This window comes from Cibotium barometz, chromosome 4 (assembly GCF_041138505.1).
Source record: "Cibotium barometz isolate CiBa-2024 chromosome 4, ASM4113850v1, whole genome shotgun sequence".
Lineage (NCBI taxonomy): Eukaryota > Viridiplantae > Streptophyta > Polypodiopsida > Cyatheales > Cibotiaceae > Cibotium > Cibotium barometz.
Genome location: NC_141049.1, coordinates 16,394,806 through 16,403,930, shown reverse-complemented (window position 1 = coordinate 16,403,930; position 9,125 = coordinate 16,394,806).

The window sequence follows — 9,125 nt, the reverse complement described above, 5'->3', positions numbered from 1 at the left end:
TTAGCCTAGAGAGAGAAAATATTCTAGAGAGAGAATATTCAGATTTTGAATATTTTTGGATAGAAAAATATCTCTTATAATTCAGATGAGTTCCCCTGAAACAGAAATTCAAAAAGAATTTTCCAATGTGCAATTGGAATTAATTGGAAATAGGTATAAAGAACCTTAGTCTAAGGGTCTAGATTTTCAGAAATCTTTAGACTATGGTCCAATTAAGGTTCCTATGGGCCAATAGCATCAATCCATGTGTAGGGAGTAGATAAATCCAATTTGTAAAAAAGAAGATACCCAAAAATGAGTAAATGCTCACATAAGGTGAAGAGTTGAAAATGTACGAGGTTTATTAGTAAAAAACTATGAGCAATATTAAAAATATGAGATATTTTGGGAATAATGATTTTATTATGACACATATGTAAGGAAGGGGAGTCCCTTAAATGCTCACATAAGATGAAGAGTTGAAAATGTACAAGGTTTATTAGTAAAAAACTATGAGCAATATTAAAATGATTCCATTATGACACATATGTAAGGAAGGGGAGTTCTTTAAAGGATGTGCATATTTCACATAAGATGAAGAGTTGAAAATGTACAAGGTTTATTAGTAAAAAACTATGAGCAATATTAAAATGATTCCATTATGACACATATGTAAGGAAAGAGAGTTCTTTAAAGGAGGTGCATATTTCACATACTTGAATGAGTTTTAAACTCATAAAAATTGAGATATTTCATCTCTCCTCTCTCCTCATTTAAGTCTAGTTCCAAAAAGTTAGCTTAACTGACCTAAAAATGGTCAAATATTGACCAAACTGATTTAGAAAATTCTAGAATCAGTTTGTTTGGTTAGGAGCTCAATTTTTCCTATAAATAGAAGCCTCCCCCTTGTTGAAAAATATATAGTGTTTATGCATCGTTACTCTACTCCACCTAAGCCAAGAACTGTGAATTCATTTAATAATTCACTAGTTTTTGGAGCTTCCCTCTTTCTTCAATCCCCATTAGTGACTCCATCAACATACTTAACCAATTGATTGGTTGGGGACCTCTACCGTGAACAAAGAATCAAGCAAGTTGTAAGGTAATTAGTGAATATTGATCTTCTATAATTTCTCAATGTTTCTCTCTTCTCAACCCCTCTCAAGCTTGAGAAGTTTAATTGGTATGGTTTTTTTTTAAATGCTATTGAAGTTTGAATAGTAGTGAAGAGTTACATAATGCTATTGAAGTTAATTTTCATTTATGTTTAAATTCTAATGATTTTTATGTAAATTCTCTCTCTCACTCAAGAAATGGTCATACTCATGACCCATTCTCAATCCAAATCAAGCTTTTCATAAAGCTTTTCCTTAACCCAAGATTGAACTATGCTTGAGGCCAAATTAATGCCTTTTTTCTATGCTTTTAGTTTATGTATATTAATGATTCAATCTATTATGGATTAATAATCCAATTAGAGATTATTTTAATTATTTTCTTAATGATAAGCATTATCCCTTAGAAAAATTGAGATTTATCAGTCATAGCAGCGGAGCTATGGCAAAATTTTTATAAAAATTATGCATAAAATAATCTCATTCAAAGCATAAAAAGAGGACTTCCTACCATATTCTAGGAATTATCATCCTAGATTAATTGAAAGAATTTCATTACAATCATGGAGAAATTGAATTTTAATATCATGCATAAAGGATAAGTTTTTCTATCAAAAGTGTTATTTTTACCATTTTTATTTCATGCATAGAAGTATGCATAATGGATAAATTTTTATATCAAAAGTGTTATTTTTACCATTTTTATTTCATGCATAAGAGTATGCATAATGATAAATTTTTATATCAAAAGTGTTACTTTTATCATTTTTATTTTCATGCATAGGAATATGCATAATGATAAATTTTTATATCAAAAGTGTTACTTTTATCATTTCTATTTTCATGCATAAGAGTATGCATAATGATAAATTTTTATATCAAAAGTGTTACTTTTATCATTTCTATTTTCATGCATAGGAATATGCATAATGATAAATTTTTATATCAAAAGTGTTACTTTTATCATTTCTATTTTCATGCATAAGAGTATGCATAATGATAAATTTTTATATCAAAAGTGTTACTTTTATCATTTTTAATTTTCATGCATAAAAGTATGCATAAGAGTTGATTATTTTATTATAAAAGTGTGACTTATATCATAATTGAATTTCATGCATAGAGGTATGCATAAAAGTTGATTATTTTATTGTAAGAGTGTTACTTTTATCATATTGGATTTCATGCATATAGGTATGCATAAAAGATATTCTTTTTATACTAAAAGTGTGATTTTTCTCATAAATGGATTTTATGCTTAACTTAGATGCATAAGAGAAATTCTTTTATTCTAAAAGTGTAATTTCCTACCAAACTGAATTTATGCATAAGAAGATGCATAAAAGATTGATTTTAATTTCGAAAGTGTTAGTCTCCTTAAATGGAATTTATGTATAAATAAATGTGTAGAGAAATCTTAAATCAAATATAAGAATTCTCTTTTAAAAAAAAAAGATATGAAATGTGATAAGATGTGATAAGAGGTGTATGAGATGTGATAAGATTTGATAAGATGCGTATGGAAAGTGATAGGATGTGATAAGATGTGTATGGGATGAGGTAAGAAGTGTATGTGATAGAATAGGATGTATATGGGTTGTGATAGGGCGAGAATGGATGTGATGTAAAAGATTAGATGTGAAGACATATGGGGTTACATGAATGGGAATGTGGAAATGGATGTATGTATGTGGATGTGTGGATGTGGAGATGGGAGTATGGATGTATGAATGTGAAAGTGGATGTATGAATGTGAAAATGGATGTATGCATGAAGATGTATATGCATAGATGTGAATGTGGATGTAGATGTGGATGTATAGATGTGAATGGGAATGTGGATGTGGATGTATGTATGTATGTGGATGTAGATGTGAATGTATAGATGTGAATGGGAATGTGGATGTGGATGTATATGAATGTGGATGTAGATGTGGATGTATAGATGTGAATGGGAATGTGGATGTGGATGTATGTATGTATGTGGATGTAGATGTGGATGTATAGATGTGAATGAGAATGTGGATGTGGATGTATGTATGTATGTGGATGTAGATGTGAATGTATAGATGTGAATGGGAATGTGGATGTGGATGTATATAAATGTGGATGTAGATGTGGATGTATAGATGTGAATGGGAATGTGGATGTGGATGTATGTATGTATGTGGATGTAGATGTGGATGTATAGATGTGAATGGGAATGTGGATGTGGATGTATGTATGTATGTGGATGTGGATGTATGTATGTATGTGGATGTGGATGTAGGAATGAGGACGTGATAATGGATGTATGCATGTAGATGTGGATATATGGATGTGAATATGAATGTGGATGTGGATGTGGATATGGATGTGTATGTATGAATGTAGATAAGGGATGTGGATGTATAAATGAGGATGTGAAAATGGAGGTATGCATGTAGATGTGGATGTATGGATGTGAATATGGATGTGGATGTGGATGTATAAATGAGGATGTGAATGTGGATGTATGGATGTGGATATGGATGTGCATGTATGAATGTGGATATGGGATGTGGATGTATAAATGAGGATGTGAAAATGGATGTATCCATGTAAATGTGGATGTATGAATGTGAATGTGAATTAATGTGTCGTCGATATGAGGAAATGGATGAGAATGAGTACATATTGAATGGAATGTGGAATAAGTAATGTGGACTAAGGAGGGATAATGTGGAAAGACGAGAGTTTGATTTAGAAACTGTATTTTGTGACTGTTTGTAAATGACTGTTTTATGTCAAGAATGCTGGGGAAGCATTTTGACCATCTTGTGGATTAAGGTCATGAAGACCTAACTGATAAAGTTGCAACTGCTGACGGAGAGTCAATGGAGGACGTCTCGCGTAGCAAGGTCGACCGAGGTCTTGACCAGCCTCGGTTCGATTAAATGGTGAGCTTCCGGTACGGTGGATGAGGGACCAAGGAAGCGGCCTATGAGTGAAGCGCTAGGTCACCTGCGAAGGATCCTAGAGGGTGCTGACCATACGGTGCTCGGGCTCTGGGTCGCCCAGGATACCCACGCGTGCGTCGAGGAAGATATTGGAACAAGGAGTAAGAGTTGTTTTGTGAAACCGGGCATGGATCTGGTTGATTGACCTTGCTGGTCTTCAATGGATGAGTCCATGGCTCTTTATATGGATCTGTTGGTTGATCTTGCTGATCTTCAACGAGAGTCCATCTTGATTTTTATAAGTGATTATATTGCCGAGTATTATGGGCTAGGAACTATTGAAAAGGCCCCTGTGTGGACAGGTGGTGAGCGTTCTAGTTGCCAATGATGCCATAGATACTCTGATGAAGGAATGATGGGAAATTATGAATCAACCGGATAAATTGGAAGATTATGATCAGTGGTACTATGGTTTCATTAAAGGATTGTTTTAAAGTTAGTTGATGCTAAGAAAAAGGCAATTTCATACTGGGTGTGTAAGTGGTGTGGCTAGTTCTATGTTTGCATGAACTTCCGGCTAGGGGGCCTTGGAACTCTTTTCCTTGGTACCCGGGACAAAACCTAACCAAATTCCAAAATTGGATCCCATCACTACAGTGGTTGGGCGGTTGGCTAACCCATGGGATCGGATGGGGTTAGGCTGGACTGATGGATCCGTAAATCGAGATTTAATTTCTATTATTACGATAGATGAAGTAGATCCCGGATAGAAATTGTTCTATGGATAGGAATCAACGGCTGTGCCTCTTGATGGGGAAAAAAGCGTTGATCCCAATGATCCAAGTGCAAGTTTCTTCCTTGATTTGACCAAGTACCGTTAAAGGTGCAGTCAGATCAGTTGATCCGTAATGATCTTGACTACGTTAGAGTAAAGAGTTATCCTGGTGGAATCGCCCATGCTTTCCGGGTAAAGGAAGTTTTTCCGGTTTCGGTTTTGGACAAACCGACGGATTAGTCTCTTGTCTGGATATCCGTGGGCGAGGCCCCGAGTGTGAGACCCCTACCCGCGCATGATGTGCTACTTCCGCTGCCAGTATCCTGAATCCGTTGCTCGGTGGGAACAGGGATCTTACAGTTGGTATCAGAGCATTTGGTTAATAAAGATCAACTGAGAAGACAAATATGTCAAAAATTTATCAAGAAACAAAAAAAGGTTGTAATTGTGTGATATAAGTCATACAAATTGATATTCAAACTAAAATTTGTAATTTGGTAATTGGGTCTTCAGATGGAAGTACCACAATTATATAGAATCCCTGACTTGCTTGAGGCCTAGACATGATGGTATTTACCTTATAATTCCAAGGGCCGTGACTACCCGTATATACCGAGAGTATACTGCAGCTCTTTACTGACAGTATATACGAGTAAATCTAAGACTTGAAATTATAAGCGTTAATGCTATCCAGAGGATGATTTCGAATGTGGTTGATATGATTTTTAATTCTATTTGAGAATTGATGAATTGAATTGGATTCTGATTGAAAAATGATGATCCTTGAAATTTGGTTGAAATGTAATAAGCTGAGCGAAACCTCAATGAGGATGAATGGGACGAGTCCCTGTGATGATATTCATAACTGGAATGATGATAATGATTTCAGCAAATCACTATGAGATTAGTGGATTGTGCTGTCAGATTGCTAATATTAATACTTGACCGTTAGATCAAGTTAAGGGATGACAAATTGAGAACTTACTTGACTAAAATTCCCGTGGAGGAATGTTCAGAAGGAAATTTTTCGGTCTAATGGACCATTATCATGTTAAAGATATGAATGATATGATCTGAATGAATTGTTGATAAGTTCTAAGGCATATTTATCCTAGTATTCTGTTGGGTTGACCAGAATATAAGGAACCCCAGAATAAAATTGGATCTTAAGAAAAAGAGTTGTTCTCTTCCTACGAGATGAGAACATCTTGCGCTTTTTTTTAAGTGGGGTAGAATGTAAGAATTCTCCCCAGTTTTTGAGGTATTCAAAAATAAGAATCTCCTCTCTAATCTTATAACTATTCTCTCTCTAATATATAAATTTTTGACAGAATCATGAGACGAGGAAATCGTAGCCGTCAGCAGCCAGACCCTGTCACTGAAGATAACGAACTTGATCCTGATGTTCGCAAGGCTCTTCATAGGACTCAACCAGGACCCTTCAAAGGAGAAGGGGAGAACCTAGGTGAGACTGTGGAGAAATGGGTGGAAGCCATGGAAGAGTATTTTGACGTCACAGGTTATAATGAGCTGAGCAAAATAGCTCTTGGCCGGTTGAAAATAGTGGAAACAGCCAGGGTAGCATGGAGGAACCACTGTGACACCAACCGTCTAAATAGAAATACCCAATCTTGGAATGACCTAAAAACCTATTTGAGAAAGAGATTCTGTCCCCCTGGATTTTTGGAAACCAAAATGAACGAATTTTTAGAACTAAAGTAGGAGAACAAAACCATTGAAGAATATCACCAGGCCTTTGCTCATCTACTCAAATACTCACCACCTCTAGATGAAGAACAGCTCATGGCCAGGTTCATTCGGGCAATGAACGAACCTTTGGACACACTGGTCAAAAATGCCAAACCAGTGTCCATGGCTGAAGCAGTAAAAATGGCAAAGGATTTTGCCAAAGCCTTTGTAGTAAAGGTCCCGCCAAAACCTGCACCCTCTAACTTTAAAAGATTCCAAGCCCAGGAAGGTACTTCAAACTTTCCACCTCCAAAGAGGCAGCAAGGACCGTTTCAGAATCAAGATGCAGGAAGATTCCAAAGTGAAGGAAGATCCTTCCCCTAAAATACTTTCTCAGGAGGACCATCTATTTTAAGGATGCAGAACAATGAACCCAGAAGTGAGAACCGGTGTTTTGGATGCCAAGGTTTTGGTCATCAGTTAAAAGACTGCCCAACTCCTGCCATGTCAAGGGGACAGGGAAGTCTAGGACCCCGAATTCAAAGACCAATTCCTTCATACCAGTCTAATCAGGGTCCGTCTCACCCAAGCCAGGGTAACCCCAGAAGAACTCCAAATCAACCATCTACCTCTACCCAGAATAACCTTAGAACTCCTTTCCAGAACAGGGGCAACCAAAGAGAAAGAATTCCACCTCAGACTGCAGCAGCCAGAGCAGTCACAATTTCAGAAGAAGTAGAAGAGGAAAGAAGGGCAGATCTTTACTGCAATTGAAAAACCAAGGACTTAACCGACAGTTCTCAAGTCATCCATACTCCAGCAGAATACCAGGGAAAAGTTGAATGTGATTGAAGAAGAAGAAGATGTGATGAAAGAAATCATACTCCACCTGCGAGATGAGGACATCTCGCGTTTTTTAAGTGGGGTAGAATGTAAGATTCCTCTCCCAACCCCTTTTTGATGTCTAGTATCTTCCCCTGTAATCAACCCCTCTTCAGAAATATAAAGACCTTGTTTCTAACTATTTTAGCCTAGAGAGAGAAAATATTCTAGAGAGAGAATATTCAGATTTTGAATATTTTTGGATAGAAAAATATCTCTTATAATTCAGATGAGTTCCCCTGAAACAGAAATTCAAAAAGAATTTTCCAATGTGCAATTGGAATTAATTGGAAATAGGTATAAAGAACCTTAGTCTAAGGGTCTAGATTTTCAGAAATCTTTAGACTATGGTCCAATTAAGGTTCCTATGGGCCAATAGCATCAATCCATGTGTAGGGAGTAGATAAATCCAATTTGTAAAAAAGAAGATACCCAAAAATGAGTAAATGCTCACATAAGGTGAAGAGTTGAAAATGTACGAGGTTTATTAGTAAAAAACTATGAGCAATATTAAAAATATGAGATATTTTGGGAATAATGATTTTATTATGACACATATGTAAGGAAGGGGAGTCCCTTAAATGCTCACATAAGATGAAGAGTTGAAAATGTACAAGGTTTATTAGTAAAAAACTATGAGCAATATTAAAATGATTCCATTATGACACATATGTAAGGAAGGGGAGTTCTTTAAAGGATGTGCATATTTCACATAAGATGAAGAGTTGAAAATGTACAAGGTTTATTAGTAAAAAACTATGAGCAATATTAAAATGATTCCATTATGACACATATGTAAGGAAAGAGAGTTCTTTAAAGGAGGTGCATATTTCACATACTTGAATGAGTTTTAAACTCATAAAAATTGAGATATTTCATCTCTCCTCTCTCCTCATTTAAGTCTAGTTCCAAAAAGTTAGCTTAACTGACCTAAAAATGGTCAAATATTGACCAAACTGATTTAGAAAATTCTAGAATCAGTTTGTTTGGTTAGGAGCTCAATTTTTCCTATAAATAGAAGCCTCCCCCTTGTTGAAAAATATATAGTGTTTATGCATCGTTACTCTACTCCACCTAAGCCAAGAACTGTGAATTCATTTAATAATTCACTAGTTTTTGGAGCTTCCCTCTTTCTTCAATCCCCATTAGTGACTCCATCAACATACTTAACCAATTGATTGGTTGGGGGCCTCTACCGTGAACAAAGAATCAAGCAAGTTGTAAGGTAATTAGTGAATATTGATCTTCTATAATTTCTCAATGTTTCTCTCTTCTCAACCCCTCTCAAGCTTGAGAAGTTTAATTGGTATGGTTTTTTTTTTAAATGCTATTGAAGTTTGAATAGTAGTGAAGAGTTACATAATGCTATTGAAGTTAATTTTCATTTATGTTTAAATTCTAATGATTTTTATGTAAATTCTCTCTCTCACTCAAGAAATGGTCATACTCATGACCCATTCTCAATCCAAATCAAGCTTTTCATAAAGCTTTTCCTTAACCCAAGATTGAACTATGCTTGAGGCCAAATTAATGCCTTTTTTCTATGCTTTTAGTTTATGTATATTAATGATTCAATCCATTATGGATTAATAATCCAATTAGAGATTATTTTAATTATTTTCTTAATGATAAGCATTATCCCTTAGAAAAATTGAGATTTATCAGTCATAGCAGCGGAGCTATGGCAAAATTTTTATAAAAATTATGCATAAAATAATCTCATTCAAAGCATAAAAAGAGGACTTCCTACCATATTCTAGGAATTATC